Source organism: Capra hircus, chromosome 3 (genome assembly GCF_001704415.2).
Source record: "Capra hircus breed San Clemente chromosome 3, ASM170441v1, whole genome shotgun sequence".
NCBI lineage: Eukaryota > Metazoa > Chordata > Mammalia > Artiodactyla > Bovidae > Capra > Capra hircus.
Window position 1 is genome coordinate 11,851,136 of NC_030810.1, and position 24,542 is coordinate 11,875,677.

Sequence of the window (24,542 nt, forward strand, 5' to 3'; positions counted from 1 at the left end):
TGGAAACACAGAAGACCAACTAGCCAAAACAACCTTGAGAAAGAATACCAAAGCTTGAGGTATCACACGCCCTGGTTTCAAACTATACTACAAAGTTACAGTAACCAAAACAGTATGGCACGGGCACAAAAGACACATAGCTCAATGGAGTAGAATAGAGAGCCCAGAAATAAGCCAACAATTATATCAATTAATCTACAAAAAAGGAGGCAAGAATATGCAATGGAGGAAGAGACAGCCTCTTCAATAAGTGGTGTTGGAAAAACTAGAGAGTCACTTGCAAAAGAATCAAACGGGACTGCATTCTCAGACCATATACGAAAATAAACTCAGAATGGATTACAGACTTGAATATAAGACCTGAAACCATAAAACTCTTAGAAGAAAACATACGCAGTACATTCTTTAACACTGGCCTTAGGAACATTTTTCTGGATATGTGTCCTCAGGCAAAGGAAACAAATGCAAAAGTAAACAAATAGTCCTACACCAACCCAAAAAGATTTTGCACAGAAAGGAGATCAGCCCTGGGATTTCTTTGGAAGGAATGATTTCTTTGGAAGGAATGATTTCTTCTTTGTGTAGGAAACAATCCACAAAATGAAAAGGTAGCCTATTGAGCAAGAGAAAATATTCACAGGCTTAATATCCAAAATATACAAAGAACTCATACAACTCAACATCACAAAAACAAATAATTGAAAAATGGGCCAACAGGTACATGAAAAGAAACCCAATATCACTCATCATCAGGGAAATGCAAATCAGGACTTGAATGAGCTATCATTTCACACTTGTCCAAAAGGCTGTTATCCAAAAGACAACAAATAAGTGTTATCAGTAATGTGAAGAAAAGGGAACACTTGTGCATTGATGGTGAGAATGTAAACTGGTGCTGCCACTGTGGAAAACAGTATGGACATTTCTCAGAAAATTAAAAATAGAACTACCATGTTGCCCAGCAATTCCACTTCTGAGTATTTTTACAAGGAAAATAAAAACACCAATTCAAAAGCATATGTGAACCCCAATATTCAGTGCAGTATTATTTACAATAGCCAATCTATGGGAGCAATCTAAGTGCCCACTGATAGTTGAGTGTGTAAAAATGTTGTGGTGTGTGTTTATAATAGAATATTCAGTTTAGTTCAGTGTCCGACTCTTTGCGACCCCATGAATCGCAGCACGCCAGGCCTCCCTGTCCATCACCAGCTCCCGGAGTTCACTCAGACTCACATCCATCAAGTCAGTGATGCCATCCAGCCATCTAATCCTCTGTCGTCCCCTTCTCCTCCTGCCCCCAATCCCTCCCAGCATCAGAGTCTTTTCCAGTGAGTCAACTCTTCTCATGAGGTGGCAAAAGTACTGGAGTTTCAGCTTTAGCATCATTCCTTCCAAAGAAATCCCAGGGCTGATCTCCTTCAGAATGGACTGGTTGGATCTCCTTGCAGTCCAAGGGACGCTCAAGAGTCTTCTCCAACACCACAGTTCAAAAGCATCAATTCTTCAGAGCTCAGCCTTCTTCACAGTCCAACTCTCACATCCATACATGACCACAGGTAAAACCATATACCTCATCTTAAACTAATTGTCTGTTAATGACACTTGGGTTGCTTTCGTGTCTTGGCTATTATAAATCATGCTGCTATGAACATTGAGGTATATGTATCTTTTTGAATTAGAGGTTTTTAATCTTTTCAGGGTATATGCCCAGGAGTGGGATTGCTGGATTACATCTTGGCTCTAGTTTTTGTTTTTTAAAGAACCTGAACACTGTTTTTCAGTTTCTCCACCAATCTACATTCTCACCAACAGTATAGGAGGGTTCCCTTTTCTCCAGCATTTATTATCTGTAGATTTTTTTTTTTTTTGATGGTAGCCATCCCTGACTGCTGCTGCTGCTGCTAAGTCGCTTCAGTCGTGTCCGACTCTGTGCGACCCCATAGACGGCAGCCCACCAGGCTCCCCCGTCCCTGGGATTCTCCAGGCAAGAACACTGGAGTGGGTTTCCATTTCCTTCTCCAATGTATGAAAGTGAAAAGTGAAAGTGAAGTCACTCAATTGTGTCGACTGTTAGCGACACCATGGACTACGGCCTACCAGGCTCCTCCATCCATGGGATTTTCCAGGCAAGAGTACTGGAGTGGGGTGCCATTGCCTTCTCTGAGCCATTCTGACTAATGTGAGGTAATACGTCATTGTGGTTTTAATGTGCATTTCTCAAATAATTAGCAGAGTTGAGCATGTTTTCATGTGTCCATTGATCATCTGTATGTCTGCTTTTGAGAAATGTCTATTTAGGTCTTCTTCCCATTTTTTAATTTTAATATTGAGTTTTATGAGTTGCTAGTATATTCTGGATATAATCCCTTGTTGGTAGCATCATTTGCAAATATTTTCTCCCATTCCATAGGTTGTCTTTTCATTTTGATGATTTCCTTTGCTTTGCAAAAGCTTTTAAGTTTGATTAGGTCCCATTTGTTTATTTTTGCTTTTTTTTTTTTGCCTTGGGAAACTGATCTAAAAAAATAATGCTATGATTTATGTCAGAGAATTTTTTTTTGTATTCTCTTTTAGGATTTTTATGCTGTTGTGTCTTATATTTCAAATCATCTTCAGTTTATTTTTATATGTGGTGTGAGGGGGTGTTCTAATTGCATTGGTTTACAAGTAGTTGTCCAGATTTTCCAACACCACTTGTTGAAGAGTTTGACTTTTCTTCATCGAATATTCTTGCCTCTTTTGTTGTAGATTAATTGACCATAGGTGTGTGGGTTTATTTATGGCCTCTTTATTCTGTCCCATTGACCCATATGTTTATTTCTGAGCCAATACCATGCTGTTTTGATTATTGTAGCTTTGTAGTATTGTCTAAGATCTGGGAGGATTATGCCTCCAGCTTTGTTCTTTTTAGGATTGCTTTGGCAATTCTGGGTCTTTTGTGGTTCTATATAAATTCTAGTATTATTTGAAAATTTTCAAGAATATGTTGATAAGGATCACATTAAATATGAATATTACTTTGAGTAATTTGACCAGTTTAACAGTATTAATTCTTCTAATCCAAGAGCATGGAATATCTTTCCATTCCTTTGAATCAGCTTTAGTTTCCTTTACCAGTGTTTCATAGTTTTCAGTGTATAGGTCTTTAACTTCTTTGGTTAAATTTATCCCTAGGTATCTTTTTTTGGACATGATTTTGAATGGGACTTTTTTTTAATCTTTATCTTTCTGATATTTCATTATTAGTGTAAAAAATGCAACAAATTTCAATATGTTTATCTTGTAATCCTGCTGCCTTGCTGAATTCATTTATTAGTTCTAATAGCTTTTGTGTGGAGCCTTAGGGTTCTCTACATAAAGTGTTAATGTCATCTGCACTGATCTCTTTCTCTATGAGTTTATTTTTGAAATATAATTGACCTACAAGATGGTATTAGTACCTGATGCATAAAATAGTGATTCAATACTTCTATATGTTACAAAATTATCACCATGATAAGTCTAGTTAACATCCATCACCATATAGGGATATTACAGAATTATTGACTGTTATTTCCCATGCTGTACATCTCAGCCCCATGACTCATTTGTTTTGCAGCTGGAAGTTTGTAACTCTTAATTTCCTTCCTCTGTTTCACTCATTTTTCAACCCCTCTCTCTGTCTGGCAACCCCCTGTTTGCTCTCTGTGACTATTTTGTTCTGTCTGTTGATTTGATTTGTTTTTTAGATTCCACATGTAAGTGAAATCACCTGGCATTTGTTTTTCTCTGTCTGACATTTTGCTTAGTATAATACCTTCTAGGTCCATCCATGTTGTCACAAAGGTCAAGATTTCATTTTTTTTATGGCTGAATAAGCAGAGACATTACTTTGCCAACTAAGGTCCGTCTAGTCAAGGCTGTAGTTTTTCCTGTGGTCATGTATGGATGTGAGAGTTGGACTGTGAAGAAGGCTGAGTGCTGAAGAATTGATGCTTTCGAATTGTGGTGTTAGAGAAGACTCTTGAGCATCCCTTGGACTGCAAGGAGATCCAACCAGTCCATTCTGAAGGAGATCAGCCCTGGGATTTCTTTGGAAGGAATGATGCTAAAGCTGAAACTCCAGTACTTTGGCCACCTCATGCAAAGAGTTGACTCATTGGAAAAGACTCTGATGCTGGGAGGGATTGGGAGCAGGAGGAGAAGGGGATGACAGAGGATGAGATGGCTGGATGGCATCACCGACTCAATGGACGTGAGTCTGAGTGAACTCGGGGAGTTGGAGATGGACAGGGAGACCTGGAATGCTGCGATTCATGGGGTCGCAAAGAGTCTGACACGACTGAGAAACTGAACTGAACTGATATATACACAATGGAAAATTATTCGGCCATAAAAAGAATTAAACATTGCCATTTGTAGCAACATAGATGGATTGCATAGAGAAAACACAGAGAAAAATCATACTAAGTGTTGTTAAGTCAGACACAGAAAGAGAAATATCATATGATATCACTTTATGTGGAATCTAAAAAATAATACAAATGAATCAATATATAATACAAACAGAAATAGACTCACAGACAGAAAACAAACTTATAGTTACCAAAGGGGAAAGGGAGGAGGGGAAGGATAAATTAATAGTATAGGATTAACAGATACAAACTACTATACATAAAATAGATAAGCAACAAGGATTTGCTGATAGCACAGGGTACAATATTCAGTATCTTGTAATAACCTATCATGGAAAATAATCTGAAAAAAATAGCTGGATCACTTTACTATACACCTGAAACTAATAAAATATTATAAACCAACTATACTTCAGTTGTTTTTAAAAAAAAAAAGAAAAAAGAAAGAAGAATAGGTCAAATACGTGGTTACCTGAGCAAGGGGTTTGGGAAAGGCAGAATTTGATGAAGGTGGTCAAAAGGTACAAACTTTCAGTTATAAAATAAATAAGTACTAGTGATGTAACATACAACATGACATATAATTAACACTGCAGAATGTTTTATCTATGAAAGTTGTTGAGATAGTAAATTGTGAGTTCTCATTACAAGAAGAAAACACTTTTTCATTTCTTTTACATGTATATGAGATTATGGATGTTTGCTAAACTTGTTGTGGTAATCAGTTCTTGACATATGTACAACAAGACAAATCACTATGTTGTACACCTTAAACTTGTATACAAGTGTTGTATATCAATTATGTCTCAATAAAACTGGAAGACAAAATAAAGACTTAAAGACATCCTCCTCTAAACCCTGCACTTTGAACAAACACAGAGACAGAGTTTTCTGCCTCACCATCTGGTGTGAATTAGCAGGGGATCAAAAGCAGTGCAGGGGTCATAATAACAGTAATAAGGATCACTAATACCTACTGAGTGTATGTTCTAAGCCTTCTCCACTCATTAACTCATTTAATCCTCATAACAACTCGATGAGGGGATTCTACTATTATTCTCATTTTTTCAGAGGCGGAACTGGAGGGTCGGAGAAATTAGTGATTTGTCCAAAACTGCATATTTCTGCAGATCCAGGAATCATGCTCTGCTCTGATTTTTCAAAGAATACATACTAAGATTGTAAATAGTATACTGGTAATGAATGAGTCTTTAGCCTAGAACCAAGAAAGAACGTCCTTCCTAAGCCTCAACTGGGAAAGGATCTCTCCTGGTAATTAACACCAGCATCCAGAGAGTCCTTAAGTCTGTAGGTTATTCACAAATTAGCACTGCTAGACTTACGGTGTGGGGTTCTCATTCTATGTCTGGGTTCAATCTTTTCCAATGAATTCTTCCATTGCCTTAAAGGTTATAATTTAACAAAAACAAAACCAAAAATATTCGAGTGTTTACAAGCAGAGGGAATCAGGCCATGAGAATAAGACAGATGAAAGCTTGTTTTCCACAAAAACAGACCAAGTCAGTGCCCCCTTCTAGAATGGGCCTATTCATGCCTGAGAGGGCTGCTTGTCATCCTTGTCCAGAAGAGGGTTCTTCTCCACCTCCCTTACCTCCACATGGCCTTTGATGAGGGGTTGGCAGCCTCCAGGCTGTGGGTAAGAAATGGACTTTTGTCTGGTTAAGGATCTCTGTCTTAAGATCTACCTTCAAGTTCTCAATGGTATCTATAACCCGACATTTCAAAATCAAACATAGCATCTTCTCCCCAAAACTATGCTTTCTCTGGGCTTCCCATCTCAGGGAAGGGTACCAACGCCCTTCAGTGGTCCAGACTAGAAACCTAGGCATCATTTTCACCTCCCAACCCCATCTCTTGCATCACCTTTTGTCCCCCAGATGACTCTGGGATCCGTCTTTGCCATCTCCATCGTCACCCTCCAGCCCACGCCCTGCACTGTGGCACCAGCTCCTTCCTGCTCCCTCCACCCTCTCTTTCCCCAGTCTGCCCTCCACACATCAGGGATTCCCGAAGCACACACTCGGCGATGCCAGTGCTCAGTTTCAGCCTCCCTGGCTTCCTCCTGCCCAGAAGATCGGTGCCCAGTTTTATTTTGGTTTCCAACATCTTCATAAATCTGGCTCGCATCGATCTTTCTGCCTTATCTTGAGTCTATCCATGTACACGTCTCTCCATCAGTTTCTTAACTACTCCATTAACTTCCACACTTTTATGCCTTTGCTCATGACATTATGTTCCTTATTAACGGTGACAAAGTATTTGATGCCTTCTCAGGCATTAGGTACTGTGCCAAATGCTTTATGAGCATCATCTTGTTTAATCTTTACAATATCCCTAAATATCAGATTCTCACTATATTATGAATGAGGAAACTGAGACTTAGATAGAGTAGTAACTTCTCCATTCACATCTGGATCCCAAGTGTGCTCAGGTATGTCCTGACTACAGCTCAATCTTTGGTTTGACATTTACCTGTCACTGTTTCCATGTTGGTCCCCCAACTAGACTGCAGGACCTGTAAGGAAAGTATCATCCTGTGTTCAGTACAGTGATATGCCATGCTTAGCGATCCAGTTGTGTCCAATTATTTGTGACCCCATGGACTGCAGCCCACCAGGCTCCTCTGTCCATGGGGATCCTCCAGGCAAGAATACTGGAGTGGGTTGCCATGCTCTCCTCTAGGGGATCTTCCCAACCCAGGGATCGAACCCAGGTCTCCTGCATTGTAGGCAGATTCTTTACCATGTGAGCCACCAAGGAAGCCCAAGAATACTGGAGTGGGTGACCTATCCCTTCTCCAGGGGATCTTCCCAACCCAGGAATCTAACTGGGGTCTCCTATATTGCAGGCAGATTCTTTACCAGCTGGGCTACCAGAGAGCAGGTGGGAATACAACCCACATCAGTCCCTGTGTGTCTGAACTCTCAGAGCAGCCTTTTTCTAATTCACGCATTAATTCAACAAGTGTTTACTGAACATCTACTCTGTGTTAAAGGATTGTTTCTAGAGTTGGGGAGATAGTGTTGATCTAAGCAAGGAGTACGTCAAGGCTATATATTGTCACCCTGCTTATTTAACTTATATGCAGAGTACATCATGAGAAACGCTGGGCTGGAAGAAGCACAAGCTGGAATCAAGATTGCCAGGAGAAATATCAATAACCTCACATATGCATATGACAGCACCCTTATGGCAGAAAGTGAAGAGGAACTTAAAACCTCTTGAAAGTGAAAGAGGAGAGTGAAAAAGTTGGCTTAAAGCTCAACATTCAGAAAATGAAGATCATGGCATCTGGTCCCATCACTTCATGGCATAGATGCGGAAACTGTGGAAACAGTGGCTGACTTTATTTTGGGGGGCTCCAAAATCACTGCAGATGATGATTGCAGCCATGAAATTAAAAGACAGTTACTCCTTGGAAGGAAAGTTATGACCAACCTAGATAGCATATTCAAAAGCAGAGACATTACTTTACCAACAAAGGTCCATCTAGTCAAGGCTATGGTTTTTCCAGTGGTCATGTATGAATGTGAGAGTTGGACGATGAAGAAAGCTGAGTGCCGAAGAATTGATGCTTTTGAACTGTGGTGTTGGAGAAGACTCTTGAAAGTCCCTTGGACTGCAAGGAGATCCAACCAGTCCATCCTGAAGGAGATCAGTCCTGGGTGTTCATTGGAAGGACTGATGTTGAAGCTGAAACTCCAATACTTTGGCCACTTGATGCGAAGAGCTGACTCATTTGAAAAGACCCTGATGCTGGGAAAGATTGAGGGTAGGAGCAGAAGGGGATGACAGAGGATGAGATGGCTGGATGGCATCACCGACTCGATGGACATGGGTTTGGGTAGACTCTGGGAGTTGGTGATGGACAGGGAGGCCTGGCGTGCTGTGATTCATGGGGTCACAAAGAGTTGGACACGACTGAGTGACTGAAATGAACTGAACTGAAGCAAATAATCTCCCTGCCTTTTAAGTGCTAACCTTCTTGTTATAAAAGCTATGAGAAGAATTAACAGGTAAGATGATAACAAGTATCTACAGAGGGCTATTTTTTTTTTAATGTTTTTCCCAAGGGAAGTTCAATGCAACAAACATTTATTGCTACCTTCTCAGTGCAGGGGGATAAAAAAATTGGATAAGAGTAGTTGTCTCCTTGGGTTGCTCACAGATTGAAGGGGTAAAGAGTCAAAGAAATAATTAACAATAAGGGTGATAGCTGTTCTGTTGTGATTAATATGAAGTGCTTTAGGGAATGAAATTGCCAGGAGAAATCCTAGAAGGCTTCTTAGAGGACGTGATCTTTAAGCAAGGCCTCGAAGAGTGAGTAGAAGCTGATCAAGCAGCATAGTAAAAGCACCGAATGGGCAGAGGAACAGCAGGGGTGAAGCATGGAAGAGTCTGGTGATTGTAGCAGCAGGTAGGGACCAGGCGTGGTCACGGCCCCGCCTGCCAGGCGGTCTCCGCCCAGGTATCAGTTTTCTCAGTCCCTGACTCAGATAGACAGGCTGCCTCTAGGAACTGCTGCTCCTTTCTCCAGCACCATGCTCTGCTCACAGCAGACACCCTGTGACTGCATCTCCTTTGCATCTTTCAGCAGGCACTGGGGCTGCCTGCGAGGCCAGCGTGTGGCAGTGGAGAGTCTTGTGGGGAAGCACAGTGGGAGCGCCTCCCAGGCTGGCGAGCATCCTCATTTTCAGAAGAGAGGCATGTGATGCAGGGGAAAGGATGGAACACCCCTCCTAGCCGGACAGCCAGTTCGATCCAGGGTGTCAGCAGAAGTGTGCAGGCTGCAGTTATGGAAACCTGCTTGGCTCCCAGTTCTTAGAAGCAAAGCCTATGTCCCCACCCCTATCTCCCCCACACTCAGCCCTACCCTGAACTGAGGACTAAGGACCACAGCTGAGCAGGGCTGGGAGGGAATTCAGGAGCCACGGTGTACTAGCTCCTGAAGGTTAGTCTGTACTGATTGTGTGATCCAGCTCTGATCTAGCTCTTGTCTGGCCTGGCTTGCTTGTCTAACGCCTCATTTCTCTAGAAGCACCAGAGCATGGTGGTCTGGAGCCAGACTGCTTTGGTACAGTTCACATCCAGGCTCAGCCACTGACTAGCCATTACTCATCTGCTCTGAATGTCAGTTTTTGCATCTGTGAAATGGAAACTTCACCCCCCCAGTGCTGCTGGATGGGTTAGAGCAAGTGATACACCTAAAGCTCTTGGCCCAGTGCTGGGCACATTGTGAATGTTCCTCTGATTCTCCTTCCTCGCTGCTCTCTGCCTGTAGCTTGGGATAAGGCTCTGATTCCTGAATCTATAATTCCAAGCCCCATCTCTTGCCTATGCCTGATCCCCAGAAGTCACTGTCTGCTTTGGGGTAGATTTTGGGACCCCAGCCCCCTGGGTCTGTCTCTCCAGCACCTGCCCCTGCTCCCTGCATCAAGCAGGTCCTGGCCTCTCCCATCCACCTGAAGTTAGCAGGGTCAAGTCTTCCCCAGGTACCAGCTGTGTGTTCCTGCCCAATTCTCCTCCGAGGAGGCCGGGCCAAGGCTGGCTCCCAGGGTGTCCCTGACCCTCTGAGAGGGAGCCATGGCTGCCCTAAAATGCCATTCCCCACACCCATGCCGGGGTTTTACTCCAGCCCAGGCCCTCACTCTGCTTGCTGGGTAATGGTTGGGGGAGTGAGCTGATGGGCAAAAAAGAGACTCCATTTCTCTCTGGGACCAATTTGTGAGTTTTCGAAGGCAGCTCTCGCTCTCTGTTTCTGCCTCATCTCTGCCTGCCTGCTGCTCCCTCTCATTCCACTGGCTCTTAGGATTCTGAAGGAGGCCAGAGAGGTGGGAATCACCCTCTACCGGCCAGTCAGGAGGGAAAGGAAATGCCCATCCAGAGGAGGGGGGTGGACAGTGAGGAGCAGCCCCCAGAGGCCTGGGAGGGCCAGAGAGAGGGTGAGTCCTGTAGGTAGACACCCGTGCAGACCCATCCTCTTTGGTGCCCTTTTCTCTTGAAGAGAGGTAGTGATGCTCAGTGGCTAGGAGCACAGCCTGGAGTTCCAGGGAGCAGGATATGAGGCCCAGTTCCACCCCTGCTAGCTGCTCACAGGATGGTAGGGAGGTCAGCCAGCCCCAACTCCTCTGCCACCTACAGGCTACAGGAACTCAGATAAGCTTGTCAAGCTCTGGGTGTCTCAAAGTCCTTAACTATAGATTTGTAGAGCAATCGTGCTGGTATCTGAATTTAGTCATACACTAAGTATTATTAGGATTGTCTGTGTGACCTGGTAACGTTGCTTAACCTCTCTGAACGATATCTCACAGGGTGTGGAAGGATTGAAAGAGATGCTGCACGGATAGCCCTCAGCAGAGAACTTGATAAACTGCAGTGAGTGTTGTTTCTATGACCATATTTCACTGATTCCAAATCACACTTTTTTTTCCACACATTTTAACATCCCTGAAATGGAGATGAGTCTTGCAATAGATGATAAGAAAGCACTGTGTCATAGTTTAATTGGTGGCATTTTTTTTTTCTTTCTTAGGGAAGTACATCAAATTACGCACCTTACCGTCAGTGGTGTTTCAGTATTTATGAAATCAAAACAGACCAAGGCAAGGAGAGTTCTCACCAAGGGCCTGGCCCTGCTGTGTCCTGAGGGTATCCAGCTGGCCTTGTCCCCCATCCCTGGCCCCCTCGGGAACAAGGTCTTCTGGCCACCTGGGGTCCAATGTCCCCTCCTAACCCACCTGCCTCTCCCTGTCACCCGCCTGCTTTTTCTTCGGGAGTGAGGTCAGTGTCCTTCAGGACAGGGAAGCTCTTGAACAGAGAAGCATCTGCTCTGCTTTTATGTTGCTCCTGAGGCCCCCGTCGAGGTGACGGTGGCTGAGAGCTGGTGGCCAGGCAGCACACCAGGCAGTGAGTGTGGACTGGGATCCTGAGCCACCAGCTGGGAGCACAGCACCTTCGCCGCCCTCCAGTGACCCCAGGACTGTGGGAGAACAGGACACAGACCTGAGCTGGCTGCGTGTCAGGCCCAGAGGGGTGGGTTCTGAAGTGGGGTGGTGCACCCAGAGCTCTGGCTGCTGCCTGGTTTCTATGGAAGGAACGTGAAGCTGAGAAGCCCAGGAAAGGCGAGATTTAAGGGAGGCCAGGTCACACTTTCTGTCCTATGGCTGGCACCCCCTGACCTCCTCAGCCAACACAGCACCCCCAAACCTCTGGAAGTGCTGCTGCAGCCTCAACTGCTTCAATCCCTTCCCTGGGATCCTTTACCAGCAGCTAAATGGTTAATGAAAGTGAAAGTTAGTCCCTCAGTTGTGTCCTTTGTGGACTGTAGCCTGCCAGGCTCTTCTGTCCATGGGATTCTCCAGGCAAGAATTCTGGAGTGGGTTGCCATTTCCTTCTCCAGGGGATCTTCCTAACCCAGGGATTGAACCTGGGTCTCCTGCATTGCAGCCAGATTCCTTACCGTTTGAGCCACCAGGCCTAATCCTAAAAGAAGCTTTGACTGGCTGCTGCCCCTCCTCCCAGACTGGCGGTTACTTATACAGAGTATCACCCCTGCCTCCCCTAAGGTAATTCCAGCTTTCAGCTTCCTTGGGATCAGTCCTGACTCTATGGGGCCATGGGCTTACTCAGCCTCAAGGAAGTAAACCTTATCTGGGGACCCACTCTGTGCCTGGCCCTGTAGCCTGGACTTCACACAGACTTCCTCACTGAGTCCTTCCAACAGACCCAAGAAGTAGAGGAGGAAACTGAGGCTCAGGGGTGCAGCTGCCTGCCCAAGCAGAGGCCAGGAGGCACTCAGAGTGCTGGATCTGTCTGCTGGTTATCTCCTGGTTCACATAGCCCCCTCCACTCCTTAACCTCTCCTGCAATCTTGAATCTATCCACAAAGCATGATCAAAGGCGGGAAGGTGGTGTTTATCCAGACCTTGGGGTAAAGGCAGGCCATGCTGCTAGCTGCAGCCTAGGGCCCATGCCGAGCAGGGGGAAGCACTCTCAGCTCTCACCCTTGGTCTGCAAAGCCATTAAATATGCAGGATCTCATCTTGTTCCTGGGAAGCCGAGGGCTCCGAGTCACAGGAGGTGACATTGCTCTCCAACAGGTAAGTTGTTCAACAGATGGGCAGTCGAGTGGCAAAGAAATACATTATTAATGCTTCTGGTTAAATTAACTGATTAAAACCACCCCAGGTAAAAATGTACGTATCAGCGCTCAGCCCATAGCAAATGAGGAATTAATGGAATATGGCTGCGTCTTTGTAATGAAACACAGACAGGGGCTGTCTGGAAAGGTTCTCACTCTTCAGCAGCAGTGGCAGGGGGTGGGGGTAGGGGCCTGACCCATCTGTTAGAGGGACCTCAGCTGCTTGGCACGGGGCATGGCAGGCAAGAGAGACCTAAGGGGGCTTCCTTGGGCCTGACTGGAGACCTGAGAATTTTGGAGTCTTTGACCCTGATTTTCTGGAGCCTTGCGGGGCAGGTTCAAGGCCAGGTAGTTGGCCAGTCATGAGGTGGGATGGTGCTGGGGTTGGGGGTGGGGCACACCGTGCAGGAATTAGGATCATCGATATGGCTCTGGCTCTGCTCCTGTAGACTTTACGCACGTCAATTGCCTGGCAGGGCCTCCGTTTTCTCATCTGTAAATTGGGGAAGAGAATGAAACAATCCTCAACACCTTCCTCCCAGTTTTTGCTTCTCCCACATCACCAGCTTCTAGGATAAATGCTGGTGTTTACTCTGTCCTTACTCTTAGCAGATAACCTAGTAAGAGCTGAGGCCCAGACATCCCTTGCCCTTGCACGACTTATAGAAAACCCCTGTTGGGACACACAAGCACAGAAAAGTCCTCACGTGTCTCTGCTGTTACGCACTGGCTGACCCCTACCGGCACACATCTGCATCCAGGGACCCACGCATACAAGCAAGCCTGCACACAGATACACACGTACGCAGAGCTCCCATATGAGTGCACACGCAGTTGCATAGAAGAGGAAGCCCTGTCCTGGCCAGGCGCAGGCAGCAGCAGAGTGAGGGGCAGGGAGGGTGCTGCTATAGGGCAAAGGATCAAGGGCCACTTTTCTCATCAGCGAAAGAGGTTTCTTGCCAGAGTTTCAGGAGCTCCCAGAGGCTGTGACCCAATTTAGACAAGAGTGAGGTTTTGAATAAATTAACAAGTAATCACATCCTCACCAGGGCTTCCCTTGATCCAGAGACCTGAAGTGGCTGCAGTCCCACAACCCAGTCTTGATGGCACCTGGACTAACAGCAGGGGTTGGTGCTGTATCCTGCCCACTCGCCCCCAGCGTGGCTCAGGAGCTCTCCAAGGTGCTGACTGGCTGAGGGCAGGGAGAGATTGGCTAGGAGATGCTATCCTCTTCCATCACTAGGCTGCCGGCCGTAGGCAGGGTGGGGAGCGGCAGGGGTGTGGGTTCGCTACTGAGCCCCACCACTCTCTCTCACACGCTTCTGGCTGTAGGTGCCACGCTGAAGGAGTGGGAGGGAGGCGCCAGCCAGGAGCCTCCTAATCACTCCCAGCCTGCGAGGAGGCCCTAGAGGGGGTCAGCACTAGCATCACAGTATCATTAGCTGTTTACCCTGAGAAAGTTCACACTTCTGGAGGCCGCACTCGAGCTGTCAGAAACACTGCACGCAGTGCTGGCAGCTCTGCCAACTGTGCTCCCCAGGGCCCAGCAAAACAAATATTTAGCAGGCGCCAGGCCCTCCAGCACACACGCGCACACCTGCTCACGTGGGGCACAGCATGCCGACACTCAGATACAAACATCCACCAGACTTACTCCCCAGACACACAGGGACCCAGAGACATAAGTACCATCGATACACAAACAGACGTGCACACACAGACATGCACACACAAACCCATATGTCGTATACACTGAGCGCTTACCACGTGTGTTGTTTCCAAACGATTAGATGGTGTTACATAGTCCAACTCTCCTGACAACTCTAGATGAGAGGTTTTATCATGGCCCCATTTTTCAGATAAAATTGAGTCTCCAACAGGCTGACTCCACAGCTAGAGTTCTTACCATTCACTACACCACCACACACCTGCCCACACACATACATTCATGTGTACACACAGACACACACAGACATGAACAAACGCATAGAGACAAACTTGGACTCACACACACGTTTGTTCACAGAAACACATTTGCACGCACATACACACACTCAGCACAAATACTTCCCTCCCCAGCCATGTACCCTCTGCCTCAGTGCCCTCAGGCGCCTGGACACATTGCCTCCAGGGAGCCAGTCCATGTGCTCAAGTCCTTTCCCTGCAACCTCCCCAGGTTCAGAGCAGGCTACCTGGCTGCTGTTGATAACAGCACTGGCAGCTGGCAAGAGAAAGTGGGCTTTGACAGGGAGCAAGTCCAGATGGTGGCAGTAGGCCCCAGATGCTGTATGGAAACAAACAAGTCTGCTGAAATTGGGAGCTCAGCTACAGCCAGGCCCTGCTGCGTAGCCCTCCCAAAGGCTGGGGCTCTGCTCATAGTGCAGCCAGTATGGCCTGAACCATGAGTCAAGCCTGGCACAACAGCCTGGCAACAGGCAGGGAGGGCTCAGCTCCGGTGCCTGGACTTCTCCAGAGCCCTGGGCAGCTCAGCAAAAAAAACTACTTGGGTCTAGGCAACCCAGGGGACAGAGAGGCTTTCAGTGCTAGTGTGGTAGGAGTCTGACTAGGGAACCCTAAGCATCAGCCATATCTCAGCCCCCACTGGCCTTGCCCACTTGGGCACCTGGCCTGACCCACTACCTCTAGGCCTCTCTGAGCACCCTCCACTGGGCGTCATCACTCACTGAGTCACCAGATCTGTACTCACTGATTTTCAAGGTCACTACTTCCTGGTTCCCAAGGCCACTAAAAAGTGATGCTCTCGACCAACTTCTCAGTAATATTCAAGGTCATTCCTCACTGACTCCCAAGGTCATGCATGATGATTTGGGCAGTGATTGGAAAGAGACACTTAAGACCATTTCTGATTGACTCCTGAGATCAAAGTGGTTCCTAGGGTCAGTGCCAAGCATTTCTGAGGCTGCGTTTCTATTCGAGGAAGATCTGACTCTGTCCTCAGCCTTGGCCCTATGGGCTCCTGACAGAAAGGCAAGTCTGGAACAGTCAAACTTCCCAGCTAGATGGTGAGTACCACAGGGCAGGGATGGTGCTGGCAGGGAGGGGTGGGGTGTGCTTCTGGGGAATTTTGTAATTGACATACAAGTTACATGCTTGAGGAGGAAGGGCTCCTCCCTTTCTCCCTCTCTTTCCCTTCCTACTTTCTCCTGTCACCACCCCAACTTCTTCAGCAAGATCTCCCAAGCCTGTTGAAAAGGAATCTACTATTTTGTCTGGCCTGGAGAATTCCAGGGACAGAGGAGCCTAGCAGGCCATAGTCCGTAGGGTCAGAAAGAGCTGGACATGACTGAGCAGCTAACATTTTCACTTTCACTGTCTCTGGACCAGAGCCAGCCCCCCATCACCTCTTAGATTCCCCCAAGTTCTCATATACACTCTTATTTTTTTGCTGTCAAGAAAAGATCTTATTAACCCATCCTCTGACCAGGTAAGAAACTGAGTCTGCCTGGGTTTTCCTGGGGAATGTGCCTGCGAAGAGTTAATAAGCCAAGAAGTAAACCTCTAAGGGTAGAGTTTCAGACACAGAGCAACAGGAATAGGTTCCTTCCTAGAGCTGAGGAAACACAACCCCTTCCCCAGGTACTGCCTGATTTGCTAAGCAAGGAAAACATACACAAATAAAGCGTCATGTCCTGACATTTGATAATTTAAGTCGAACGTCTAAGAGCATCTGCTTAATTACACGCAGAGCTGTGTGTGAACACCAAGAGACAGGCTCCAGGGGAGGCGAAGACCCCCGTTCAAGAGCGCTAACAGCCGTGCAGCTCAGGATGTGCAGACAGAGAGATTTGTCTTTTGAGGTTAAATTAAAGCCCACGTTTTATTTTTGACGCAACCCAATTCTTCTAGTTTCCCTCCATCTACCTCCCCAAACTGGGGCCATAAGTGGAAAAGATGCATTGAATAGCAAATGCAATTCAACAAATATTATGACATGCTGTTTATCATGAGCCCTAAATATTTAACGGTTCAACTTTATGGGCTTTTCATTTTGTTTTATTTTCTTTTTTGCCAGACACGATGAATTTAGCGCTAACAGGCCCCGTGCCGTGGAACTGCCAGTGTCCTAGTTTGCAAAACGAACAAAGTGAATTTCATTCAGGTATCTGTGACCTCAGTCCATGCAGGCCACGTTGCCTTATCTCAGCTCTGCCCAGCTGGCTTTCTATAAAAAAATAAAAGTGCAATACAGGGAGAGAAGGGGGGAAAAGGGAAGGCAAAAACCTAAGAGGGTCGTAAAGCCTTCGTCAGCCAATTCATTTCTGTTTAATCCATCTCCGCGCTGCAGAAAGCTCCTTTGTGGTGATGAGACCAAAGGTCGGTAATAGATTTCAACAGGTTCCGAGAGGCTGTTGACTGCTTGGAGCCGAGTGGGAGAGTGTGAGGCTCCCCGAGAGGCAAGGGGAGAGAGATAATTGGAGACCCAGAGCCCTAGTTTGCCCTCTGGTCCCTGATTTCACAGATTTAAGAAGAAAAAGAGATTGTCTAGAATTCCGCCTGCCGAATTGTGTGTGAGAGGGAAACAGAGCAGAGGTGGAGACACCCGGCCTCGCCTGGACCCCCCTGGAGCTGCTGGAATGAGGCTGCTGCTTCTGCTCAAAGAGAATGGGCTGGGAGGGGGGTTAGGGAGCCTCAGAGCCAGGCCTGCTGGTTGGGAGCTGTCCCTGGGGAGCTGGGTGGGCCTCGGAGTCATCTGGAGGCTCCTTCAGAGCTGTGTCTTGATGGAGAGGCAGCCACCCACACAGGGCGCAGGGAGGGGCTGGGGGAGGCAGACACCGAAGCGCATTTACCAGCTGTTCTCTGCAAGAGTGTGTGCTGCAGCTGTAACAAGGCAAGGAACTCCTACAGCCAGGGTTTAGTCCCCGCTCCCTCCACCCCAGGGATGCAGGCCTGAGGAACCACAGTGGTTTCCATACCATCACTCAAACCTTTCACTGTGGATGCCCAGGTGAACCAGGAAGGGGGTTACCTGCTAAACTGGACATGTCTGAACAAAAGTGGCAGTGCCATAGGGCGGCGAAAGCGATGATGTTACCCCCCCTTGCTATGCAAAACCACTGGCTGCCAACACAGGGCTTAGAACAGGACCCTGCGCACAAGGGGGTAAGGACTGCCTTGTGGGACATCATTTTGATGACAGGGTGAGCCAGGCTTGGGGTGGAGGGCTGGCTGTCTACACCCTTACTTCCAACCCTCCCTGGCTTCCCATCTCCCAGTGAATCTAGCTGAGACTTCAGCCTGACCAAAAAATAAAAATTAAAAAAATAGGGCCCCCATCCCTACCTCTTCATTCATGCTGTTATACTCTCTGCTCTGGCTCCTCGCTGTCCCCAGTTAGGCAGCAGGATAAAGTTATGATATTCTCAAAGAAGGAGAGAATGGGGCACCTTAAGTAGCCTGGGGACACAGCTTCTAGAGAACAGTTCCTGGAGAAAATGGCACCTATGTTAAACTCTGCAGAAAGGACAACAAACATAAGGAGAATCAGTTCAGTTCAGTTTAGTCACTCAGTCGTGTCCGACCCTTTGTGACCCCATGAATTGCAGCACGCCAGGCCTCCCTTCCATCACCAACTTGAGTTCACTCAAATTCATGTCCATCGAGTCGGTGATGCCATCCAGCCATCTCATCCTCTGTTGTCCCCTTCTCCTCCTGCCCCCAATCCCTCCCAGTGTCAGAATCTTTTCCAATGAGTCAACTCTTTGCATGAGGTGGCCAAAGTACTAGAGTTTCAGCTTTAGCATCAGTCCTTCCAAAGAACACCGAGGACTGATCTCCTTTAGAATGGACTGGTTTGATCTCCCTGCAGACCAAGGGACTCTCAAGAGTCTTCTCCAACACCACAGTTCAAAAGCATCAATTCTTGGGCGCTCGGAGAATAGCTCATGTTTATTCGATACTTACTATGTGCCAGGCACAGAATCAGTGCTTTACCTCTGATGTTTCACTGAATCCTAAAACCTTCCCTGTGGGCCAGATATCATTGTTATTAGTGCCTACTTACAGATGAGAGGACTAAATCAGAGAGGGGAAGGAACTTGCCCCAGGTCACACGGCTTGTAAGGGACAGAACTGGGCTTCAGAATCAGGCATTATAACATCTGAGCCTTCATCCTAACTACCCTGCTAAACCCCACTGGACTGTGAGCCTTTGAAGATAGGGACTGCCTGATTCATTTCTGTACTCCTGGGACCCAGGATGGGTTCCTGCAGAGATGAGGCAGGAATGTGGTTAAATGGATAGATGAATGAACGTAGATATATTTTGAACCCAAACAGACCCTGGGGTAACACAGGTATGAGATTACAGTGCATTAGTGACTTTCAAATCTTCTATTTGTCCTAGAACAGGAGTTCCCCAAACATACGATAAGGGGCATGAATTCCTGGAAACATTAGGCACAAAAAGGTATCCATAGTCAAGTGAGTTTAGAGAACTCTGGGTTAAACAAAACTCAAGAGGCTCCTTTATTTCAGGGCTTCTTAAGTCCTTGTGGTGGGGACCCCAGGAACATTCTCAAAACCTGATTTGGAGACCCACCTGCCTCTCCAAACATGAGCTCAGCCACCCACACAGTAGAGGAACCAGTGCCGCTGTGGACGGGCGAGCTGTGGCCACCGGGCTGCCTGCTGACCCTGTATCTCTGGCCCAGCTTGAATTTGTACAGAGCACTCACAGGGACTGTCCTTCCAGACACAGGGGCTGCCTTTCTGGTCACTGTCACGAGTGGCTGGTGGAGCCAGTTTCAAGGTCTCACCTGCACTCAGTCTTTAGGACTCAAAATACCTGTCACAAGTTTCCATAAGCATGTTTTCTCGCTACAAACTAAATTTGTCCAATTATTACAGTAAACCTCAGATGATGATAAAATCAAGATAAACGGGGAATTCAATAAGGAGCAAGACTGAATAGAAATAGAAACACCACCACCCCACTCATCCTGCTGAAGTAAGCTCCATCTCAGACCCAGTGTCCCCTAAAGAGAGGCAAGAGTGAGTCTTCATTATTCTGCAGGCCTCAGCTTAAACATCACCCTCCTCCAAGAACCTTCTCTGATCACCTTAAAGGTTTACTCACTCTATTCATCTTCATTCTGAATCCTGTTTGTTTCTTTCATAGCACTTAATTTACTTATCCATGTGCTGTTTGCTTGTTCACCACCTCCCTTTTTAGACTGCAAGTTTCAGGAGGATGTGGATAGTAACGGTTTGATTCCCTGCCCTGTCCTCAGTGCCCAGCACAGTGCTGGCACTCTCTGAATGATTGTTCTTGCCCTGATAGGAGAGGGTTTTCCTTTGCCATATGCCCAAGAGTAGAGACATCTGGAGGAGAGTCCGCCTTCCTAATTTTGGCAGCAGGGCCAGATGAGAGCTTCTCCAACCCACTCCCACAGAGAGGCGTGCACATCCCCTTCCGTCTGGGTTTCAGATGCTGTGTCTCTGGCATCCAGCAAGGAGTCCTGCCTGCTCCTCGGCTGGCTGGCTGGGGCTGACCCCGCTCTTGTCAGCCCCTATTTCTCAGGAGTGGACTGTCCATTGCTCCTTCATCCTGTCTGGTTCTGGTTGGATCTTTCTGAAGCTTGGCATCAACCCTTCTGCCAGGCCACTTCTCTCTCTCCACCCTGTCCAGCCCCCCGCCACCCCAGAGACAAGACCCATCTTGGACCTCAATGTTTGCTGGGACAGCCTGGCTTCATTGCTCTCTCCTCTTCCCTGGGTAAACCCAGTTTATGCTCGGGGCTTCTTTGGGGGCCAGCATCCCATTTACCTACTGGCCTCTCGGCTTGTTCCTCCTTCTCCAGGGCAAAGATGAAGGATCTTCAGACTTGGATTCCGATGCTGGCAATTTCCTGATGACTGACCTTAACTCTAATTTGATTGAATTAGTTTCTACGTGACTTAATCTAATCCTCATTTTAATTTTTATCATGCTATAGATCTTCCAGGCATACAAAGCCAACCTGGAGTTGTGGTTTGCACCCAATCTCTGGAAACTAGGAAGAAAGAGCTTCCCCGGGGGCTTCTTGTCCTCCTCCGCCCCCTCCTCATGCCCTACATAGCATGAGGATGAGTAGTCAATCTGAGTAGAGAGGCAGTCACTGGAGAAGGCAATGGCAACCCACTCCAGTAATCTTGCCTGGGAAACCCCATGGACAGAGGAGCCTGGAGGGCTAGAGTCCAAGGCATCACAGAGTCATTGACAACTCAGTGACTGAACAACAGAGAGGTGGTCACACGTAGCCACTCTGCCGGGCGCATCTATCATCAGGCTTTGCCTGTAAACACCCCAAGGCCAGGTATCACATCTGTTTGCTCACTGTGGCATCTCTACCCAGTGCCTGGCACATACATCTATGTTGAATGAATGTCCTGGGTTAATGGAGGGGGAAAGAGACCAGAAAGAACCCCAAGTCACTGCTAACACTAAAACCCCAAACATGCCAAAGACACGTTTGATGTCAGCTGATTCTGTTACAGTCACATCCAATATGTACAAACACATTTACCCTTCATTCTGCAGTCTGTTACATTGTCTGCTTCTATCTGAGCTATCTTTTTCGTGTGTGAATTGAGAACAAAGCTTACACTAACACGGTCTGTCACTGAGCAGGCTGAGCTCTTTGCTTTCTAAACAGTCTGGCAGCCTGCCTGGGCCAAGGTGACAAAGCCCAGCAGCTTCGGGGGCTTGGTTTAGTAAGCAGCCCCTCCCCCACCCATGCCGACCCCCACCTCTGCCAGGTGACCCCCCTGGGCTCAAGGTGTCAGACCTCAGTCCACACACGTCACAGAGAGTCACCCGTGGAGCCCTCACTTCTCTGCCTTCACCCATTCTCTGTCAGAACGGACTGCTGATGCAGGGGAGGTTTCCATGTTGCCAAGGGCACAATGTGGACCTCCAGGTAAGCACGTGTTCCACACAGCTGGCATCTTCTGATAGAAGGAGGTTGTTACTGATCGGTAATCAATTTGACTTTTTTTTCCACGTCTGCCCCCTGCCCCATTATTTTCTGTATTATGATGTTTTTCCATGGTTTACCTGCAAGCCAGTTAATTTACCCACAGATAACTGAGTGACTCTCTCCTAATCAAAGGCAGAATATCTCCAGTTGCTCTGGCTGGCTTGAGGCAGCAGAAGCCCTTCATATGTCTTACACACTTTTCTCCAACGTTAGTTCCAAGTTCAGAACAGCAGAGTACAGTCGAAGGGGTACAGGGCTGAGAGTCAGCACTCACGAGCTATGCCTTCTCCTCCATTTCCTCGACTGGTTAGATGGAGTGCCAGGGGAGGACAGAATCCTTGCCCCTTTTCTCAAGCTTCTGCTTTTTTCTAGAGGAAGAAAGAGCTCCCCCGGGTGCTTCTTTCCTCCTCCACCCCCTCCTCATGCCCTACATAGGATGAGAATGAATAGTCAATCTGAGTATTCAGAGTCCATATTTCTTAGTGGACAGGCTATGCGCCTTAGAGGTCAAGACCTGAGTAGCAGGGGCCGGGGCTGCCCTCCAGCTCAGTTTCAGAATTTCTGTCTGTGAGAGGGTGGGTGGGTAGGGACCGGTCTGCCTTGAGGGTGTGGCCAATATGGGTGAGTGTGAAATGAGGGAGAAGTCCCACTCATCCAACAGATATTTATTGAGCCTCTAACAGGCACCAGGCAAAGTCTTGGCCCTCGTGGAACTTTTAGTCCAGTGGGAGGAGAAGAAAATAAACAAGTAAACACAGTTGACTCTTGAACAACAGGGATTTGAACTGTGCGGGACACTCATATATGGATTTTTTTCCACCGATAAATACATATAGCATGATGTGACCTGCTGCTGATTGAATCCCTAGGTGTGGAACTGCGGATACAAAGGGCTGACTTTGGGACTTGAGCATCTTTGGAGTTTGGTATCTGCAGCTAGTCCTGGAACCAGCCCCTCAAACACATCAAGGGACAACTATATATGTGTATTGGATGACATGCAATACTATGGAGGAAAATAAGGCAGTCCATGGGGGATGCACAAGATGAGGGGTTGGGGCTGGTGAGGAGGGCTATTTTCTGTAGAGAGCAGGAGAGCCTTCACCAAGAAAGGTGCCCTTCCGGCAGAGATCTCGTACCTGGGGAACCCATGCTGGCTCCAGCTAACCACTGCTCAATTTCCTGAGACCTCACAACCTACACATTTTTAAGAATTGAACCTGAGATTTTTCGATGATCGTCATCCAATGCTTTGAAACTTATGGACTCCTTCTTTGCCACCTTCTGTGTTCTAACCTCTTCCTTGTGACTTCCTCAGTCTCACACTCTCACCGGGACCTAATGTGTGTATCTTTTGTTCCCCAGGGTAGAATTCAGCCAGGGCAGTCTAGTCTGGACAAGCAAGGTGTGTTGTTATATTTTTTTCTCCATCTGGGACTTGAGCTCTCCTCCGTCAAGACTTGCTTTCCTTTCTTCAGTCTGAGGATGGCTATCTTTGACAAAGAAGAATTGAGAAAATCCTCCTTGCATTATTTATCTTCCCCTGTAGCCAAAATAGCCCTATTCCCCATCTCGGGAATCTGTTTGTAGTTTTCTACTTTTCTTCCTTTTTTGGTTTCACTCAAGTTTCCAGGGGAGCACATGTAGGAAGTGGAAACAAGGAAAGTGCGTGGCAACAGCGTTTCCTTTTTAAATTTTCAGAAAGTAATCTGAGGGAGTTGAGTCGGGGGTGGCGAGTCTTTGAGTGTGCCATCAATCTGCGGTTAATTGTTTAGAATTCATTAACCACATTTTCCTGCCTGCCTCTGCCTGTCTCTGGAACGGTGCTTGAGTTTTCCAATTCTTTGAGTTGCCAAACTAATAATTCACCTACTTTATTTCCTGACTCGCAGTTAGTTTGTTTTAGTCTAAATAATGCATATTCAGCTTCATTAGCATATATTTGGATCATTTCCGACTCGAATGTATTCAATCCCATCAGTTTACCATTAGCAGGATCATTCAGGGGGGAAGTTTCCATATTTTTCATGCTTGTTCAGACAATCTCTTTATCTTTACTTGGAATGGGGGCAGGGCAGGGGAGAGACCATAGGGGAGGGGAGGAGGAGAGGAGATGATTTTTCCCGTTATTCCAGATTCAGAGGAGCCCCTACCTAAATGGGATGAGTGTAATCCAAACGTGGTTGAGAGTTCTGGATGCTAACGCCTGTCCCAGGAAGTTAAGAAGACTAGAAATGTCCGCTGGCTCTGGTGACTCTGATGATTTTTTCCTCTACCTAACCAGTTCTCTGATCCTCCCATACCCACTGGGTATCCAACAATTCAGTGCAATTCTGACACTGACTACCCAGAATTAGTGCAGACCTCAGAGATTAAGGGTTCCAAGTCTCTCCCTACTTCAAGCTTTACTTCAGATAACAGCTGCAAATCCTGGGCTACCTGGACTTCTGACACACTGGTTATACATCAGGGGTTCCCATGATCCCCTCCTTAAGGTCAGTGATTTACTAGAACAGCTACAGAACTTAGGAACACCCTTGACTTACTGCTACAACTTAGAAAGCGTACCTCCTTGTTTTAACCAGCCCAGAATTTCTTTAGACCTCATGGTTCAGGGGTTTTATAAAGGTTTCATTACGCAGGCATGGTTGATCGACTCATTGGCCACTGGTGATTTAGCTTAATCTCTAGCTCCTCTCCCTTCCCAGAGGAGGTTGGTGGGGTGGGACAGAAAGCTCCAAGCTTCTAATCAAGGTGGTCTTTCTGGCAATCACCCCTCATCCTGAAGCTACAAGGGGCCCCCCAAGAATTACCTCTTTGGAATGAAAGATGCTCCTATCACCCTAGCATGCATGTATACTCAGTCATGTCCAGCTCTTTGTGACCCTATGGACCATAGCCCGCCAGGCTCCTAGTCCATGGGATTCTCCAGGTAAGAGTACTGGAGCGGGTTGCCATGCCCTCCAGGGGATCTTCCTGATACAGGGATCGAACCCCAGTCTCCTG

The 24,542-nt window shown here is 47.0% G+C and overlaps 1 protein-coding gene across 1 annotated transcript in view; it reads right to left on the bottom strand.

Moving 5' to 3' along the window:
* GRIK3 (glutamate ionotropic receptor kainate type subunit 3) overlaps positions 1-24,542 on the bottom strand; it is a 242,660-nt gene that overhangs the window by 115,719 nt on the left and 102,399 nt on the right. The window lies entirely within an intron of this gene.